The following is a 20,738-nucleotide window of genomic DNA, read 5'->3' as shown; positions in this document are numbered from 1 at the left end:
GAGGGAGGGAGGGAGAGAGGGAGGAGGAAGGAAGGAAGGAAGGAAGGAAGGGAGGGAGGGGAGGGAGGGGAGGGAGGGAGGGGGGAGGAAAGAAAATAGCAAGTGTTAGCACGGATGTAGAGAAATTGGAATCCCTATATACTGTTGGTAAAAGTGTAAAATAGTGCAGCCATTATGGAAAACAGTAAGGCAGTTCCTCAAAAAATTAAAAATAGAATTACTGTATGATCCAGCAAGTCCACTTCTGGGTATATGCCCCAAAAATTTAAAAGCAGGGATCTGAAGACATATTTGTCCACCCATATTCATAGCAGCATTATTCTCACCAACCAAAGGTAAAAGCAACCCAGTGTCCATCAACAGATGAATGAATAAACAAAATGTGGCCTGTACATACAGTGGAAGAGTGTTTGGCCATAAAAGGAAGGAAATTCTGACACATGCTTATGCTGAGTGAAATAAGCCAACCACGAAAAGACAAATACTGTATGATTCCATTCATATGAGGTACTGAAAACAGTCGAATTCATAAAGACACAGTAGAATGGTGGCTCTCAGGAGCTAGGGGCAGAGAAGTTTGGGGAGTTAGTGTTTAACGGGTACAGAGTTTCTGTTTTACAAGATGAAAAGAGTTCTGTAGATGGATGGTGGTAACAATAGCACAAAAATGGGGATGTACTTAATGCCATAGAATTGTACACTTAAAAATGGTTAAGATGGGGCTTCCCTGGTGGGGCAGTGGTTGAGAGTCCGCCTGCCGATGCAGGGGATATGGGTTCGTGCCCTGGTCCGGGAAAATCCCACATGCCGCGGAGTGGCTGGGCCCGTGAGCCATGGCCGCTGAGCCTGCGCGTCCGGAGCCTGTGCTCCGCAACGGGAGAGGCCACAGCAGTGAGAGGCCCGCGTACCGCAAAAAAAAAAAAAAAAAAAAAAAAAAAAGTTAAGATGGTAATTTCTACGTTATGCCTATTTTACCACAACTAAAAATAAATTTTAGTGTAGACCACAAGAAAGGGCTAAATAAATGTTAGTTGCCTGGAGGTGGGAGGGAGGAGAAATATTAGGGGTGAGTTTTCCCTTCCCCCAGAATGATGCAAAGTGTGACTGAACCCCATTCATACTGCTGCCCTCACGTCACCATCACAGCTACTGATGGGGACAGACCTCCCTCCATGTTTCCTGTCACTCCCTTCAGTTCTATGTTTGTGAGTTATCTTCATTCATAAGAAATATATACTCCATACGTGTGCCTGTGTGTTGAGGGAGAGGAGGAAAGAGACACAGCTGACCCTCGCTAGGCCTGTATCCTTCAAAAGCGTTACAGTGGATGGAACCATACCCCGCCTTCTCAAACCCAGGCACTGCCTTTATCAGTGAGCACCCAGGTGTGGCCACATACCCCTCCCCCCGGTTTTTAATTAACCACTTAGCCCACCCAAGTTAAGAGGCAAATTTATTTAGACTCAAAGTAGACAGTGATATGCCTGTTTAATTAGACATTTTATCTATTACCTCCGTAAGTTTATCCCTGTTGGAAAGCACTGTTAATTCAATCACTATCTCCCCATCACAACCCAGCAAGGACTTCAGTTGCTGTAGACACTTAAGCCCACAGGAGAAGAGAAAAAAGTTCTATAAATCTATGATAGCCAATCCTGAGTGAGGTTGGTTAGCCAAGAAGAACTAGGACTCAACTAAATTAGGCAACAGGGCTTCCCTGGCAGTGCAGTGGTCAAGAATCGCCTGCCAATGCAGCGGACATGGGTTCGAGCCCTGGTCCGGGAAGATGCCGCACAGCAACTAAGCCCATGCACCACAATTACTGAGCCTGCTCTCTAGAGCCCACGAGCCACAACTACTGAGCCCTCATGACACAACTACTGAAGCCCACGTGCCCAGAGCCCATGCTCCGCAACAAGAAAAGCCACCGCAATGAGAAGCCCGCACACCGCAATGAAGAGTAGCCCCCGCTCGCCGCAACTAGAGAAAGCTGCGCACAGCAACAAAAAACCAAAGCAACCAAAAGTAGATAAATAAAAAATAAGTTTATTAAACAAATAAATTAGGCAACAGATTAATAAGGTTGAGCTGATGCTGACCATCTGGGTGGCAGGGAGACCCAACTGGGTTTTGTTACTGTTTGCTGGATGGCTCTCTGTTTCTTGGCCTCGGAAGCCCATCCCTTGCTGCTTTATTTCCGTTTGGTTTCTAGCACTGGAGACAGTGCCCAGAGCCTTCTTAAACATCAGTCTCCCACAGCTGGAAGAGCCCCAAAAGATCATCTTGGAGATGGGGAAAGTAAGGAGGTCCAGAGACAGTGAGCAACCTGCCAAAAAGCTGGGCACACTCAGTGACAGGGCAGCGGCGGAATTCAAGCCCCCAGCCTTCAGCCTGAAGCTCCTCCCACTGCACTGCTCCATGTCCTTTCCACTCATCACACGTCACCTGCGTGAGCATACAGTATCACATACACCCCATCCCCGCGCAAATCAGTCAGGAGCTCGCCATGGAGGCGGTCATTCATCAACCATTTTCCATGAGTGTATTCACACGCCTCGGTCCGGCTGTGTGTTTCTGGGTGTTTCCAGCAGAGACTCACAGGCCATTTTTGAGGAAAGGCAGATGTGGCTCTTTGGTTCCAGATTCACCTTAGGAACCAGACCTCACAGAGGGAGACCTTTCTTCTAAGAACACAGAAACAAGGATTTATTTTCCCACTTTGCCCTGGGGAAAGAAGGTTACATGAATATAATGCGCTGTGCTGAGGTTAAATACTAACCCGTAAGGCAGGGAGCACCGCCAGAACCCTCAGGGCCCAGCATCACGGAGCGGCAGCAGCCATGGCATGTCCATGGGCAGCAGAGCAGGCGTGTCCTCACACTCTCCACCCATCAGCACCAAGTAACTGCTTTCTAAGCTTCATTTCAAAAGAGTCGATTTCCTTAGAGAGCGAATAGTTTGAGAAATCCACTATGCCAGGAATAGAAAAGGTGGGGGAGGAGAGGGAGAGGGAGAGGGAGAGGGAGAGGGAGAGGGAGAGGGAGAGGGAGAGGGAGAGAGGATCAAGGTGGCAGTTAAGGTTCTAAAATGCCCATGCTTAGCGCTAACTCACTGGCCTGAACCAAATGCTGGTAATCAAAGGGAATGCCATTAACATGTGCTAAGCTCACAGAGTTAATCAGAAATGTAGAATTTGAGGTCTGTATAATAGCCTTCACTCACCACACATTTCATGCTGCATTTTCAATTACCCCTTAGGAAATTAACTGTGCAGCTTAAATGAAATGTGTGGAATTCAGGAGAGATTAAACCTAATACAGTCCACTAGCAAAGCTTCAGCATTCAGAAGTTTAATGAGGTGTTAATGGGAAACTGCCCTAACCCTTGCTAACCCAGACTATTGTGCACAACACACGCAGAATCACAGAGTGGCCAGGTCCCCCAGATGCTTTTAGAAAGGCTGGGGCACTGAGTCTTCTAGAAGCAGGCTGTTCAACTTGTTCTTGTCCCTTCCTACTCTGACATCCAGGTTTCCCAGACCCTCCCAGGAATGACAGGAAAATGTCACACTCCACGAATCTTAATGTTTGGTTTTCTGGTTGTTTTGGTTGAGCCACTCACAAGATTGCTTCTTCCTCTCCCAAATTGTTCAACTTTTTCTTAACTGTGATTTTTTTCTAAATTAACAAACAAAGGTCCTTAATGAAACAACTAATTTTTTTAATAAAGTGCACCATTTGTGAATTACATTTAAGCAAAACGGGCTTCTTGAAACAGAACACAGTGTAGATGTCAGATATGGATTCTCTTCCAACTCGGTCCATCGAACAAGCTGGATGTTCTTACAAAAGTCACTTCACTGTGTTTCAATCCAGCAGTCATTCACACAACAAATATTTACTACACACCCACCATGGCAGAGAAGGCTGTGCTGGGTATCAGTTGGGAGGCACAGAGACGTATAGCATAGGGCCCTAGTCCCCATGCAGATCAAAGTAACGGTGTGAAACTCAGCATCTGCTAAGTGCTCAATGTCAAGCATGAGAATTCAGAGAGAAATCGCTTTGCAGGAGGAGATCCGGAAAGGCTTAGTGGAGACAGCCACACCCAAGTTGGACTTTGAAGGATCAGTGAGATTCAACAGGCAGAAAAGCGGGAAGAAGATTAAGAGCAGAACCTGAGCAGGACAGTAAAATAAAAAGTGCATTCAGAAAGTAGGGGTCCAGGTCGGCTGAGCTGGGAGCAAGGGAGAGTAAGACCAAAGAGCCAGAGCCTATGAAGGCCAGGCTGAAGAGCTGAGACCCCATCCTCCATCAAGCCTCGTGTTTTGGGTAGAATAAAGCAAAGGAGAGAAGAGAGGAGACTAGTTTGCCAGCTGATGGGCGAGGTGAGATTTACACTAACAAGACACGAGCTAGCATGAGCACAGTGGAAACAGAAAAAAATAGACTGAAGCAAGAAATATAACAAGAAATTTCATTTCAGTTCCAGAGTTCATCTTGGGGATAAGGAGAATATTCAAGCTGCCTGAGGTTTCCAGGAAGGTGCTGAGGATAACAATGGTAATGACATTAAGAATTTAAGCTTGGAATCTGAAAAAGTGTGTGTGTGTGTGTGTGTGTGTGTATACATATATACACATATATATACATATATATAACTGAATCACTTTGTTGTACACCTGAAAGTAACACAACATTGTAAATCAGCTATACTTCAATAAAAATAAAATAATAAATAAACAAATATCTTAAGCTGGTTGGAAAGAACATTTTTCCATTTTAGAATGTTTCAAATTTAGGTGTTGGCTAAACCCGCAGGGGGAGGCCAACAAGAATTTAAATGAAGGACCATAGTTTGGGAGAAATCCATCTCCAATGCCTCATCTGTAAACTGAATTTAGACAAGATCAGTAAGTTCTCAACCTTGGATATGCATTAGAACCTGCTGGCACTTTCTGAAAGCATGGACGTCCAGGCCGTACCCCAGACCAATTAAGGCAGAATTGCTGGGGGGAGGAGGGCGGGTCTTGGCAGGCAGCACCAGGAGTATGATGCACACAAGGAAACTTCTAGCCCTTTGACAATTCTCTTCTTCACCTTATTCTGAACAAAACTGTGGGGGGAAGGAAGTTCAATGACATTCAAATTGCCAGATATATAAAAATATTTACCTTTGATCAAGAATCCTGCACACTCAATTAAATATTCCAAAGTGAGGGCTGGTATCTATGTTCCATAGAGTGGCATAGATTGGCATAGATTGTTGACTGGCAACATTTTTGTCCCCCCAGGAGAGAGCTACAGAAAACAAAGGGCTGAAAGGGAAAGAAGCCAGAGAAAGTCAGTGGGTTGGGTTTGGGGACAGGGTCGGGGAGCGTTGGCCACAAATCTGGAATCGTGGAGTGGCTGCAAGTCGGGGCAAGTTGGGATCTGTGCTGCCTGGACGCCTTTCTCCACTATGGCCTTACTAATGATCCCACACACATTCTTTATTCCTTATGGCCTGGAAATCTTTTCCCATCTATTTTCTCATTTGATCTACAACCACCCTGTGAGCTAGACAGAACTGGCATTAATGATGACCTTTTTACAGATGGGGAAACAGAGGCCTGGCGATGGGAAGTGGCCCTTGCCCAAGTGCCCCAGCAAGCAAAGCCAGGATTGGAAAGGACACAGGGCCCAGGCCAGGATTCTTCCCACCACAGTCTGCTGCCTCCAGAGAATGGGGAATCTAGAGAACTCAACGGAGATGTGGCCGAGGCTTCGGAGGCAAAGTGCTCTTAATTAAACATCCTCTTGGTTGGTCTATAAACCTTGTCCTCTACCAAGTTTAGAACTAGAACTCAAAGTATGGAGCAAGACGGGCTGGTTTTCTTTATTTTTTCCCCCACATCTCTTCTGTTCTTTCTTCTATCCAGTGGCCGAGGTGCCCAGGAGCAGTGAACTTGGAAAATGCAGTCAGAGCAGGAAGACCGAGAAGCAAGCAGTATGTATTCTCCAGAAGCTGGCTGATCATAACGATTAATCACCACTTAGCTCTGAAGAAAAGGCTGATGAAAACTTGGCTAGGGGTAGTACTGATGTGTCCAGTCTTATGCTTCCCTTGGGCACATGGCAGGTACTCAAATATTTGCCGAACAAGAACTGGAGATTCTACTCTGGGGACTTCACATTCTCTTGCCATGCAAAACACAACTTCACTTCGACCAAAAAACAAACAAACAAACAAAAAACCAACTTTACATTGTATTCCATTTACATCAATTAACATGACACATATAAGCCAACATAAACTCCCATACTCAGAATCATGTGGTTACGTCTACTCTCTCAGGAATCAATGGGGTTTGAGATCCACTCATGCAAAAAAGGAGTGTGTTGTAGGATACACAGAAATTCCGACACTAGAGACAGACCTCATTCCACCTCTCAGGAGCTATGTGTTCTTTCCCAGCTCTTTCTCTTTCTTCTCCATTTCTCTTTGGAGGATTCCTCTGCATTATATCCACAAGCCTGTGTCTATTAGGCCTTTCAGGATTCTCTCTGTTTCCTGGTTCAAATTCTCAAAATAGAGAACCTGATTGGGTGCTGGTCAGCCAATGGATTGGCTGAACTTTGGTCAGGTATCCACCACAGGTCCAATCAGGGGAGGGGAGGGTGCCTGGTGTCAACATGGCTCCCTGGTCCCACCCCTCCTTCAACTGAGGCTACAGGTAGTGGAGAAGCAATTTTGAAAAGGAGGCTGTGGGTAGGACAAGCATCCAAAAACATATCTATTAGGATAATTGTCCTATATAATTGTGCTGAGATGTCGTTTTAGCTAAATTACCTGAAATAAAGACCAAGTTTGTGGGTCCCTATACCTCCATGAATCTGCATATTACCTATCTGTGCATGAGTCTTATGCTCTATCTCCCAGTAAAAATTAGATGAACCCCTTTTAAAACTGTTATGTGTTTCAGGTGAGTTGGACTTTGAGTGTTGATTGCAGTAATGGCTTTAAATTTTCAATATTCTTTCTTTGAAATAAATCTGTTTATACTCACTATGTTAATTGATGTAAATGATACACAATTTAGAGATTTGCTTTTCTGTCCAAAAACAGCAGTTGTTCTTAACAGCCCAGCAGTGAAAAGAGTGGCATCAAAAGAAAAAAACCTAAGTCTTGTCGGGCAAATATTTGGTTACCTACCATGTGCCAGCCCCTTGCTAACCTAGGTATGACATCACTTCATCCTCATACCTACCCTCCAAGGAAGGTGTCATGATCTCCACTGAGCAAACAAGGAATCTTTTTTTTACTCAGAGAGTTTAAGCAATAGATCTGTAAGAGGAAAGAGAAAATGTGACTCCTGACTGCAAGGAGTTTACACTTTAAAGAGTTTAGTGTAGTGTGAGTCCTAGAGCCAGATGCTCTGGGGCTGCGTTACTTTGGACAAGTAACTAATATCTCTCTGCCTCAGTTTCCTAAACCTGTAACAAAGTGGTAATATTAGTCTCTATCTCATACAGTAGTTGCTCTAAGAATCAAACAAGTCACTAAATGAAAGACACTTAGAAGAGAGCCTGGAATATAGTAAATGCTCAAAAATGCAACCAGTTATTAATATTATTACTAAATGTGCAACTATGTAAGTGCTAAGTTGAAAGGAGAGTGACATGGGTGGGAGCTAATCAGCCTGGAAAGGCTTCATGGGAAAGTTGGGACTTGAGCAAAATTAGGTCTTAAAAGATGGGAGAGATGCAGGTAGGTGGGGAGAAGAGGGTGGGAAGCTCACCCTGAAGTCAGTGAGGTGCAGCACATGGGCAGAGGCAAGGCAGGGCTGACCAGAACCAATCATCCTCTGAGGATCTCTGTGTGTGCCTGGGTGTCTGGGCAGGAGCAGGGCATAACAAATGGATGGGTGGGATGGGGCCAGATGGACAGTCAAAAGAAGAGGTTAAGCTTCCAGAGAGCCACCAGAAATGCTATAACAAATGAGAGGCTTGATGAAGGAGATGTGTGAGAGAGAAGCAGAGTTAATCAGAATGAAAGGAAGCAGAGCCTTCCTGCTTCTGATGTGATTTCATGGGTTATACAGAGAAGCCCACTCCAAGACTATGTAAACCCAAAGGCAGTACACCTCCCTTCCTTACACAGGTAAGTCAGTTCCCCATTCTGGGCCACAGTTTTCTCATCTATAAAATGTGGAGGTGGAGACAGAGCAGGGGTGTACAGCAAGATCTGGTGAGTTATGAGAAGTGGCGTATTACTCTCTTCTTCTTTCTCTTACCACCTCTCACGCAGTCTCAGAATCCACCTTGGTGAGAGTAAATAGCACAGCTCAAGTTGGCAAAATTGTCTGAAGGCCTTACATAGTTGGAAGACTGTAGAGATAAAATGACCTTTCTCTCCTCAGTGTCTGCCATCATTTCTATAACTTCTAGGTATTTTTCAGAAGTTCTGGCTCCTTCACTTAGCAACCTGAGGAGTGTGAGTTTGTCCTGATGCCTCTGGGCTTCAGTGTTGTCAACCATAAAGTGAGATAATAATTCCTGAGCTGCTACTCACCAGAGCGCTGTGAGGAGCACATGAAACTGAGGAATTCTGAAAACAAGCACAGTAACATTTGCATTAAAGCGTTCCCAGAAGAAGAGAGAGCAAAGGGAACAAAGCAGATCTGAAAAAAAGTAACAGCTGAAAACTTCCCTAACTTGGAAAGGAAATAGACCTCCAGGTCCAGGAAACACAGAGAGTCCCAAACAAGATAAACTCAAAGAGGGCCACACCAATACACCACATTACAATTAAAATGGCAAAAATTAAAGACAAAGAGGGAATCTTAAAAGCAGCAAGGAAAAAGCAACTAGTTACAATACATGTAAGTGAACTTCCATAAGACTGTCAGATGACCTTTCAGCAGAAATTTGCAGGCCAGAAGAGAGTGGCACAGTATATTCAAAGTAATGAAAAAACCTACTCCAAGAATATTCTACCAGGCTATCATTCTGATTTGAAAGAGAGAGAAAGAGCTTTACAAACAAACAAAAGCTAAAAGAGTTTAACACCACTAAATCAGCTTTGTAAGAACTTTTAAAGGACTTCTCTAAACTGAAAAGACCAAACTAGAAATATGAAAATTTTGAAAGGAAAAATCTCATTGATAAAGGCAAACATACAGGAAAGGTAGTAAGTCTAATTGGTAAAGGCAAACATACACTTATAAAGCTAGTAGGAAGGTTAAAAGGCAAAAGTAGTAAAATCATCTATATCCATAATAAGTAAAGAGATACACAAAACAAAAAGATGTAAAGCATAAGGTCAAAAACAGTACACTTTGGTGGGGGAGGGGAAGTAAAAATGCAGGGTTGTTAGAATGTATTGAAACTTAACAGATCAATAACTTAAAATAATCATATATTTGTGTGTGTGTGTGTTGTTATATATGAACTTCACAGTAACCAAACCAAAAACCTGTAACAGATACACATACAGGAAAAAAAGAGAAAGGAATCCAAACATAACACTCTAGACAGTCATCAAATCACAAGGGAAGAGAGAAAAAAAAAAAAAAAGGAACAAAAAGGAACTACAAAAACACCCAGAAAACAATTAACAAGATGGCAATAATTACTTTAACTGTGAATTGACTAAAGGTCTAATCAAGAGACATAGAGTAGCTGAATGGATACAAAAACAAGACCCATCTATACGCTGCCTATAAGAGACTCACTTCAGATCTAAAGACACACACAGATTGAAAGAGAAGGGATGGAAAAACGTATTACATGCAAATAGAAGTGAAAGAAAGCTTGGGTTCCATTACTTATATCAGACAAAATAGACTTTAAAAACAAAGACTGCTACAAGAGACAAAGAAGGACATTACAGAATGAAAAAGGGATCAATTCAACAAGATATAACACTTGTAAATGTAGATGCACCCAACATAGGGACACATAAATACATAAAACAAATATTAACAAACATAAAGAGAGAAATAGACAATAACACAGAAATAGTAGGTGACTTTAACACCCCACTTACACCAATGAACAGATCATCCAGACAGAAAATCAATCAGGAAACAGTGGCCTTAAATGACACATTAGACCAAATGGATTTAAGTGATATATATATAACATTCCATCCAAAAGCAACAACATAAACATTCTTTTCAAATGCACATGGAACATTCTCCAGGATGGATCATGCTAGGCCACAAAACAAGTCACAGTAAATTTAAGACTGAACTCATATCAAACCCCAATGTAATAAAAGCCATTTCTGACAAACCTACAGCCAACATTATATTCAATGGTGAAAAGCTGAAAGCATTTCCTCTAAGCTCAGGAACAAGACAGGGATGCCCATTCTTGACACTTTTATTCAACATCTTATTGGAAGTCCCAGCCACAGAAAGCAGACAAGAAAAAATAAAAGGAATCCAAATAAGGAAGAAAGAAAAAAACTGTCACTGTTTTAAGATGACATGATACTATATATAGAAAATCCTAAAGACACCACCAAGAAACTATTAAAATAAATGAATTCAGTAAAGTTGCAGGATACAAAATTAATATCCTGACATTTGTTCCATTTCTATACGCTAACAATGAACTATCAGAAGGAGAAATTAAGAAGACAATCCCATTTACAACTACATCAAAAAGAATAAAATACCTAGGAATAAACCTAACTAAAGAAGTTAAAAACTTTTACCTTGAAAACTATAAGACATTTGCAAAAGAAATCAAAGACAACACAAACAAATAGAAAAATATACCATGCTCATAGATTAAAAGAATTAATATTGTTAAAATAACCATACTACCCAAGGCAATCTACAAATTGAATGAAATCCCTTTCAAAATACCAATAGCATTTTTCACAGAACTAGAACAAATAATTCTAAAAGTTGTATGGAAACATAAAAGATCTTGATTAGTCAAAGCAATCTCAAGAAAGAACAAAGTTGGAAGTATCATGCTCCCTGATTTCAAATTATACTGCAAACTACAGTAATCAAAACAGTATGATGCTTATTTACCTCTCTGAGCCTCTTTACTTCATGTATAAAATGGAGATAACAATACCTATGTTATCTGTCTTATATATGTCATATCTTATTAATGGTGACATCGACAAAAAAAAAGCTGTGTGACCTTGAATAAGACACTATTATGCCTCAGTTTTCTCACCTGTAAAATGGAGAAAATACCTAAATCATAAGGCTATTTGACTTTTCAAGAGGGAGAGCCACATTTAAGATGGTTTCTAATTAAATGTGGAGTCTGAATGTAAACCCTTAGTAGTATTCATTCTTTAAAAGTTCAAGTTGAAAAAAATATCTGAATTAGGGTCACAGAGAATCTTGGAATGCAACTGCAGCTTATTAATGCTCCAAAAATTCAAATGGAAAAAATATACTTGATTTTGGATTCAGAGAGAATCTCAGAGTGTGGATAAAGTGGAACCCTTTTTTTTTTTTTTTTACATCTTTATTGGATTATAATTGCTTTACAATGTTGTGTTAGTTTCTTCTGTACAACAAAGTGAATCAGCTATATGTGTACATATATCCCCTCCCTTTTGAGCCTCCCTCCCACCCACCCCATCCCACCCCTCTAGGTCATCACAAAGCACTGAGTTGATCTCCCTGTGCTATACAGCAGCTTCCCACTAGCTATCTGTTTTACACATGGTAGTGTATACATGTCAGTGTGATGTGGATGGACCTAGAGGCTGCCATACAGAGTGAAGTAAGTCAGAAAAAGAAAAAGAAATACCATACATTAATGTATATATATGGAATCTAGAAAAATGCTATTGATGAACCTAGTGACAGGGCAGGAATAGAGATGCAGATGTAGGGAGGCTGGGATGAATTGAGAGATAAAATGGAATCTTGATTTCCTGGGCTGTGTCAGTAGTTTTTCTGCCCAGCTTGTGAGCTGGGTAGTAGAAAAACAGCTCAGGAAGAGAAAAAAGTCTGTTGAGAAGTTGGGCTTCGAGCTGTATGGGGCCTGGCAGCTGCCAAGGGCACATGCCTCAAGGTAACCCAAACCCACAGGTGAAGAAGCAGCCACACATAGTGCTCAGGAGGGTGGCTGTCATCAGAGGTCTGGGTTGGTATGCATACCACATGGCTTTATGAAGAGCTTTAATGAGCTAATCCCTGCAAAAGCGCTTAGCACAGTGCCTGGATCAGAGGAAGCATTCAATACACACTAGCTATTGATACTGGTTTAGTTCAATAAACACATTGAGCACTGTGCCAGGAACTGGATAAAAAGCTGAATAAATCCAATCCTGGCCCTTGAGAAAGCATGCAGAGAAAGTGTTAAAGAATCCACCCAGGCACAAACCTACTCACAACCTTCTGGGTTTTGGCCAACAGCCATAACGAGAGCTGTCAGGCCATCATGAGTAGAATGCTTATCTCCTATAGATGTACTTGTATAAATGTAGGTTTCATTCCTGGAGAGCCCTTTATACCAGAGAAATACCATTATACTTTATACAACTGCTGGTATGTGCTTTTTTAGATATCTGTTAAGTATTAAATGCAAATATTAAATCTAAATACTTAATATTAATCTTTAAAATGTTCTTTTGGGAGAATTTTTCGACATGGACTGGACTGGCTAAAGTATTTTAAAATAAGAATGCAATGAAGTTTAGACAAAAGATGACATCTCTTCCTGGTAAATCTCCCCAAAGCAAGAGGAAGCATTTATTTTTTTCATCAGTCCCTAGGTTTTCAAACTGCTTTCAAAATCATGAGTCACGTGTCTCAAAAACTTTTCCTTTCCCATTTGATGCTCACAAATACCACTAAAAGTGTGTAAGCTGTAGATGTAAGCTGGGGAAGGGGTATTTTCCCTGGAAAACTTTTTCAGTGATCTTCTTTCACAGATGTTAAATGATGTCTCTATCCTCTGGATGATTCTAGCTCTTTTTGGTCTTTTTTACTATTAACTCACTTGTCTCAGTTAAGCAACCTGCTAGTTCACACAGCTGAGTACTTACACCTCTGAGTCTCCATTTCCTTGTCTGTAAAATGGGGATAATTAATAGAAACTACCTCCAAGGACAATAAAGTTATTACATATAAAGTTATAGAACAGAGTTATTACATATAAAGAGTTATTACATATAAAGCTTTTAGAACATTACCTTGATAATAAATGCTTAGTATTAGCTATTATCATAACTATATTACTATTGTAAATTCTTCAGAGCTTCTTTTTATATCTGTACATGCTGTTTCCGTCAAATACTTCAAATAGGCCATGAGTTTTGTTTCTTAGGTAAACAAACCAGCCTTTCTTTGCTTCTGTGGAAAATGTCTTTCTTTAATGTCTTACCAATCTCCTCATAAGCATTTTAAAGAGAAATTGTATCTTTATGCCAAAGTGTTTGCTTAGTAAAAAGGCATATGAAATTTTCTCTCTCATGGAGCAGCTCATTGAATTTTATTTTTGGAGATTACATTTTATTTATTTATTTTATATTCAAAAATTTTTTAACTTTTTATTTTATATTGGAGTATAGTTGATTAACAGTGTTATGTTAGTTTCAGGTGTACAGCATAGTGATTCAGTTACACTGACACATGTATCTCTTCTTTTTGAAATTCTTTTTCCATTTAGGTTGTTATATAACACTGAGCAGAGTTTCTGTGCTATACAGTACGTCCTTGTTGGTTATCCATTTTAAATAGAGCCGTGTACACTTCTCAATCCCAAACTCCCTAACTATCCCTCCCCCTGCCACCCTTCCCCTCTGGTAACCATAAGAACAAAGCATGCAAATGCCAAGGTGTTCTCTAAGTCTGTGAGTCTGTTTCTGTTTTGTAAATAAGTTCATTTGTATCTTTTCTTTCTTTTTTAGATTCCACATATAAGTGATAGCATATGATATCCATCTTTCTGTGTCTGACTTACTTCACTCAGTAGGACAATCTCTAGGTCCATTCATGTTGCTACAAATGGCATTATTTCATTCTTTTTAATGTCTGAGTAATATTCCATTATATACATGTACCACATCTTCTTTATCCATTCTTTATTTATTCATTTTATATTCAAATTTCATTTTATTAAATTTTTACTGGAGTATTTTTATCACTGAGGGCTGCACTGAAAATCTGAGGAAATCTTATTATGATAAGAAATGTCAGAAATCAGAAGGCAGGACACAGAAGGATGGAGCAGCTAAAGAAGAGTGATGACTGAGAGGCCTGAAAGGGTCCTACAGCCTGGGGGCACTTCAGAATCATTTGCACCAGACCCTCCCTACTCAAAGTGCAGTCTGTTGACCAGCAGCACTGGTAACATTGGAAATGTAGAATCTCAGGCTCTATGAGACCTACTGAATCACAATCTGCATTTCAAAAATATACCAAGGGGATTTGTGGACACAGTAGAGTTTGAGAAACACCAACTTAGGCAACTTTTAAAAAATACCAATGCCCAGACATCTGTCCCCACATCAGTAAAATCAGATTCCCTGAGAGTGTGGCCTGGGTTTCAGTATTTTTTTAAAAAACCTCCCCCCAGGTGATTCTACTGTGCAGCTAGGGTTGGAAACCCTACAGAAGAGGAAAGCTGGACTGGGTATGGCAATATGGCCAGGCATCAACTTGGTGGAAATGGGAAGAACACCATTCTAAGCAGAAGGATGAGTGTGAGCGCACGAGCAGAGGGACGGTGAAGCTAGGTGTCACGGGGTTTGTTGTAGCTGAAACAGAAGACAGAGTCATGGGAGAGGAGACTAGACCATCAGAGGACAGGTCATGAAAGCCGTTTAATAAGGACTTTAGAACATAACCTGCTCAGGGAGCCTTTGAAGGGTTTACTGAGCACTAGATTTTGTGTATCAGAAAGATCACTCCATCTGCTGTAGAGAATGGATTTGACAGGAGCAAGACACAGGACAGGAAGCCCAGTTACAAAGATAGTGGATCAGGGATTTCCCTGGTGGCACAGTGGTTAAGAATCCGCCTGCCAATGCAGGGGACGCAGGTTTGGTCCCTGGTCCGGAAAGATCCCACATGCCACAGAGCAACTAAGCCCGTGAGCCACAACTACTGAGCCCGTGCGCCACAACTACTGAAGCCCACATGCCCAGAGCCCATGCTCTGCAACAAGAGAAGCCACCGCAATAAGAGGCCTGCACACCACAACGAAGAGTAGCCCCCGTTCACCACACTAGAGGAAGCCCACGCAAAGCAACAAAGACCCAATGCAGCCCAAAAATAATTAATTAATTAATTTTTTAGAAAAAGATAATGGATCATTCCTGATAAAGACAAAGGGCCTGGATCAGGCTAATTGTATTGAAGTTAGAGAAAGGGGGACAGGTTCCAGAACTAGCAGAGGAGGCAAACTAGGCAGGACTTGATGTGGGAAGAAAGGAACTTCACTAAGAAAACTGAAGAACAGGAATAATCAGTTACAGGGGAAAAGTCTAGCATCCCAAGGAGGTGGCTACATGGGTAAAAATTTATAAGGGGGAGGGGGAGTAGAGAAGGGATTTTAGAGTCAGTGTAGCAAGACCTAAAGTTTGCCAGGGAATTCAGGGGAAGAAGGGACCCCTGGGAACGGACCTGGCTCAGCTTAGGGGACACAGCTATGTATCTCCCTGTATTCTACCTTGGCATTTGCATGCTTTGGTCCCAGTGGATCATCAGCTGCTAAAGGGCCAGGGCTTGTCCTTTCGTGCTTGTGTCCCAGAGCCGAGCCTTGTACCTAGCACGTGGCAAACGCTCAACTAATGTCTACAGGATGAAGAGAGGGAGGGGAGAGACACCCCCAGAGAGAAGTTGAGAGAGCCAAGCTCTCCAAACCCAATGCAGTGCCAAGCCGTCTGCTTCTCACACTGCAGTCTGAGTAGTCTCTTCCTGAAGCCCTGATCCCATTGAGTGAATGAGACCAGTCCTTCTCAAACTTCCACATGCATCCGACTCATCTGCGGGTTGGGGGAGGGGGGAGGATCTTGGTAAAATGAAGATTCTGACTCGGTAGGGATGGGGTAGGGCTGAGATTCTGCATTTTGCTAATGATGTGCACTTTAAGTCTCAAAGTACTGCTTAAAAGAAACAGACCTGGAACCTGTAGATCAGGCAGCAGCAGCTAGGGTAACCTGGAAATTTTCCCCAAAATGGTATCTCTATTCTTCTGGTTTTTTTGTTTTTGTTTTTGTTTTTTTTTGCGGTACACGGGCCTCTCACTGCTGTGGCCTCTCCCGTTGCAGAGCACAGGCTCCAGACGTGCAGGCTCAGCGGCCATGGCTCACGGGCCCAGCCGCTCCGCGGCATGTGGGATCCTCCCGGACCAGGGCACGAACCCGCGTCCCCTGCATCGGCAGGCGGACTCTCAATCACTGCGCCACCAGGGAAGCCCTGGCTCATTTTTAAGAGAATAAAGATCAGACCTATGAGCAGATGAAGAGATGGTGTCCCACCTTTGGGCTCTGAAAGGCATGGAGGTGGGAAATAAGACTCATGTGTCTAAGGGGGGAAAATGTCAAGGATTCACTGGGTTGCAGGAACAGCAGAAGGTGGGTGTGAGATCTCCTCCTGAGGCCAGACTCTGATTCAAGAGGGAGGGTGTGGGGTAGGCCTATTACTAAAACCCCCTCCCCCTGGGTCCTGCCTTCAACAACAGATTTTCTTATCTCTCTGCACTCTGAATTCCTTTCTATCTGCTGAAATCAGGATGATTACAGCCTTTATCCCTGCCATTTCTGGAATCTCTAATCTTGTAATGCATTTAAAATGCATTCGTGTAACTGCCTTCATCGGCTTGCTGCAGCTGGAGACGGGTCTGATAAGAGAGCTCCCCTAACTGCCTGCAGATAGGAAAGGGAATTTGGGGCGAGCACAAAGCATGAAGGGAGCTACATGCAGCATCACGCTCCCCCGGCAGTTCTCCAAGTGACGTTCTTCTTGCAGCATATCCAGGTGGGCTTCTGGCCAATCTCTTCTCTATCAAGGCTTACAACAGACCAGTACATTTTCCTGCTTGCACTTGTGGAAAAGTAAATTAATCTTTTACCTTTGAAACTCCTCGGTTGAACTTTCAAGGTCCTCCCTCATCTGTGTAACCTCACCAGCCAGTGCCCAGGCAGTCAAGTTCATTGCCATCACGACTGGTTTTTTGCTTGTTTATTCTTGCCGAGGATGCCCTCCCTCTGAATATTCACTCTTCAAGGTGCAGCTCAACGCCTGCCCTCTCCAGGAAGCTCCCCTCACCACCCTCTTTAGAGTCCTGGTTCCCTCCTGCCTCCCGCCCTGAGCCAGCAACACACAACTCCAGAGAGCCCTGTAATCTGAGAACTTCTGTCTCTCTGTACGTTTTTCTACTCCAACAAGACTACAGATCCCCTGAAGGCTGGGACCAAGTCTTTTTCTTTTGCATTGTGCTCAGAACCTGGTAGAGGGACAGGCCTGCATCGGTGGTAAGCATTCCCTCATTTATTCCATTATGCACGGCTGACCACCTATTTTTAGGTGGTGAATTTGGTGCAGTGGATTTTTAAGTGGCACGCAGAGTTTATAGTTTGCAAGGACCACAAGATTCATAGGCCAAAGTTTAAGGATTTGGCGCTAAACACAAACTTATTTGAGCATTTTATGCCTTCTTGCCATATTCCTCTCCTTCATCCTTATACCCTAAATAACAGTGGAATTCGGAGCAGCAGCAGTAGTCACGGCAGTAGTAACAGTCGTAGCGGTGGTGGGGGTGGGGGTGGCAACAGTAGTGGTGGATCCTACCCAGTCTGTCACCCCTTGTTACCTTTCTGACCTCTCTTATCCCCTCATCCTCTGCACTCCAGACAACTGATCTCCCTTTTGTCCCTTGAACACGCCAGGCATGCTTCCACCGCAGGGCCTTTGAACTTGCTCTTCCCCAATTAGGCACAGGGCTTACTCACTCACCTCCTTCAGGACTTTTCTCAGAGGGAAGCTTCTTGGTGAGGCCTTCTGGACCCTGCTATTTATAATTACAAACTCTCCTACACTGTTGGCGGGAATGTAAATTGGTACAGCCACTACGGAGAACAGTATGGAGGCTCCTTAAAAAACTACAAATAGAGCTACCATATGATCCTGCAATCCCACTCCTGGGCATACATCCAGAGAAAACCATAATTCAAAAAGATACAGGCACCCCCATGTTCATCGCAGCACTATTCACAATAGCCAAGACGTGGAAGCAACCTAAATGTCCATCGACAGATGAATGGGTAAAGAAGATGTGGTACATGTATACAATGGAATATGAACCATAAAAAGAATGAAATAATGCCATTTGCAGCAACATGGATGGACCTAGAGATTATCACACTAAGTGAAATAAGTTAGAGAAAGACAAATATCATACCATAGCACTTATATGTGGAATCTAAAATATGACACAAATGAACTTATTTACAAAACAGAAATAGACTCACAGACATAGAAAACACACATGGTTACCAAAGGGGAAAGGGGGAGGGGGGAGGGATAAATTAGGAGTTTGGGATTAGCAGATACACAATACTGTATATAAAATAGATAAACAACAAGGACCTACTGTATAGCACGGGAACTATACTCAATATCTGGTAATAAATCATAATGGAAAAGGATCTGAAAAAGAATATGTATGTATGTGTGTATGACTGAATCACTTTGCTGTACACCTGAAACACAACATTGTAAATTAACTATACTTCAATAAAAAAAATTATAATCCACCCATTTGCTCCCCTCCAACACTATCTCCCTTCCCCAATTGATTTTTCTCCATAACACATATCACCATCTTATATACCAAAAAATAGATTTCTTTTTTGTTTGTTATCTGTCCCTCCTGGTGGAATGTAAGCTACATGATGGCAGGAAGTTTTTGTTTATTTTGTTTTTGCGGTATGCGGGCCTCTCACTGCTGCGGCCCCTCCCATTGCGGAGCACAGGCTCCGGACGCACAGGCTCAGTGGCCATGGCTCACGGGCCCAGCCGGTCCACGGCATGTGGGATCTTCCCGGACCGGGGGCACGAACCCGTGTCCCCTGCTTCGGCAGGCGGACTGTCAACCACTGCGCCACCAGGGAAGCTCTGGCAGGAAGTTTTGTAGGTGGAATTCACAGCTGTATCTCCATTGCCTAGAACAGTGCCAATTACATAGTAGGTGTGCAAAAGCATTTAATAAATGAATAAAAAGAAACAGAACTTCCCAAAGTGTATTATATGAACCATGGGGTGATACTCGAGATGATGTTATGGAGCCTATGGACCAATTACTTTATAGTCACATATTTAATAATATGTTTAAAAAATTGAACTAGAACATCAAAAACAATTCCATGTATATAGTTGCTTAGTATGAGCTTAAGTTTTTTAAAGTGAATAAATTTTAAACTGTAATGGTAAATTGTAAGTGATTGTTCAAATAATTAAAATATAAGGTAAATAGTAAAGAAAAATATTAGATAAATAGAAATGTAAGTTCCACCCAGATGTTACAAAAGCATGACAGTGGTCAGCAAAAGACTGAAATTTGACTCCTACTGGGTCAGTAATCTGATGGTGCTGATACTGTGAATTTTTCAAAAACTCTAATCTCTGTGTTAGTCATAATGCTGTTTGGTTTTCAGTATCTCTGAGATGTGCCAGTGTAGCATTTCTATCCATTGAATATATTGGGCTCAGAATTTATTTCAATTTGGTGTTCTGTACAAACCTAGTATTTGGTTAGCAATGAAATAATGAATGGCAATAATAATATGTAATATTTATTTATAATAATGATAAGTAACATTTATTGCTAAGACTTTTAGATTCATTATTGCATTCACCCCTCACAACCTTATGAAATAAGCACTATTATAATCTCACTTGACAAATGAGAAAACTAAGGGTTAGAATTCCATGAATTTGCTCAAGATATCACAACTAGCAAATCAGCTGGAATTCAAAGCTAGGGAGTCTGAATTCAAATCCAATCTTTTAATCATGATGGTTTTGCTTTTCAAACTATGATATTTACCATTTTACTTATGAATTTTTGAACTACACAGTAAAAAAAATCAAGCTTCTCTATTTTTTTAGGAAACCTATGAATGAAGATGAAATTAATGTATTTCCTCCTACCATCTTTCCCTCCTCTCTATTACCCAATTTTGGTTGTTACATTCTTTTCTGCTATTTTTTAAATTTTATACCTTTATATGTATTGATATCCTGTTACTTGATTTACAGATTTAAACAATATCTTTGGACCCCCCACAAGAAATGAGAAAATTCATGAATACTTACATTGCCCACCTTATCATTCTCTCTATCATCTGATATTTTTAATTATTTTTGTACATCACCTTTCTTTATAATGTTCACATTGTGTTCTGAGCCATAATTGCCACTGCTGTTAGTTTTATTGCTGCATTTAGATAGATTCAATCCCTACTGCTAGCCCTTTCTGCTCTAGCTCCTCCACTGACCTTATATACAACTAAACATCCTTCAGTAGTTTTTCAAGGTGTTACGAGGGCTATACTCAGCACTGCTACATACATCTATGCAGGTTGTGCATGGCATATTTCCAGGGAGCACCATTCATATTACAGTCCATGGAATGCCATATATACACATGACACATGTGGCAGCCTTGACGACATTCTTTTTTATTATTTATTTTTTTATTGAAGTATAGTTGATTTACAATGTCATGTTAGTTTCTGGTGTACAGTAAAGTGATTTAGTTGTG

This window comes from Mesoplodon mirus (genome assembly GCF_964341445.2).
Source record: "Mesoplodon mirus genome assembly, chromosome: 13".
NCBI classification, from domain to species: Eukaryota; Metazoa; Chordata; class Mammalia; order Artiodactyla; family Ziphiidae; genus Mesoplodon; species Mesoplodon mirus.
This window is presented reverse-complemented; position numbering follows the sequence as displayed.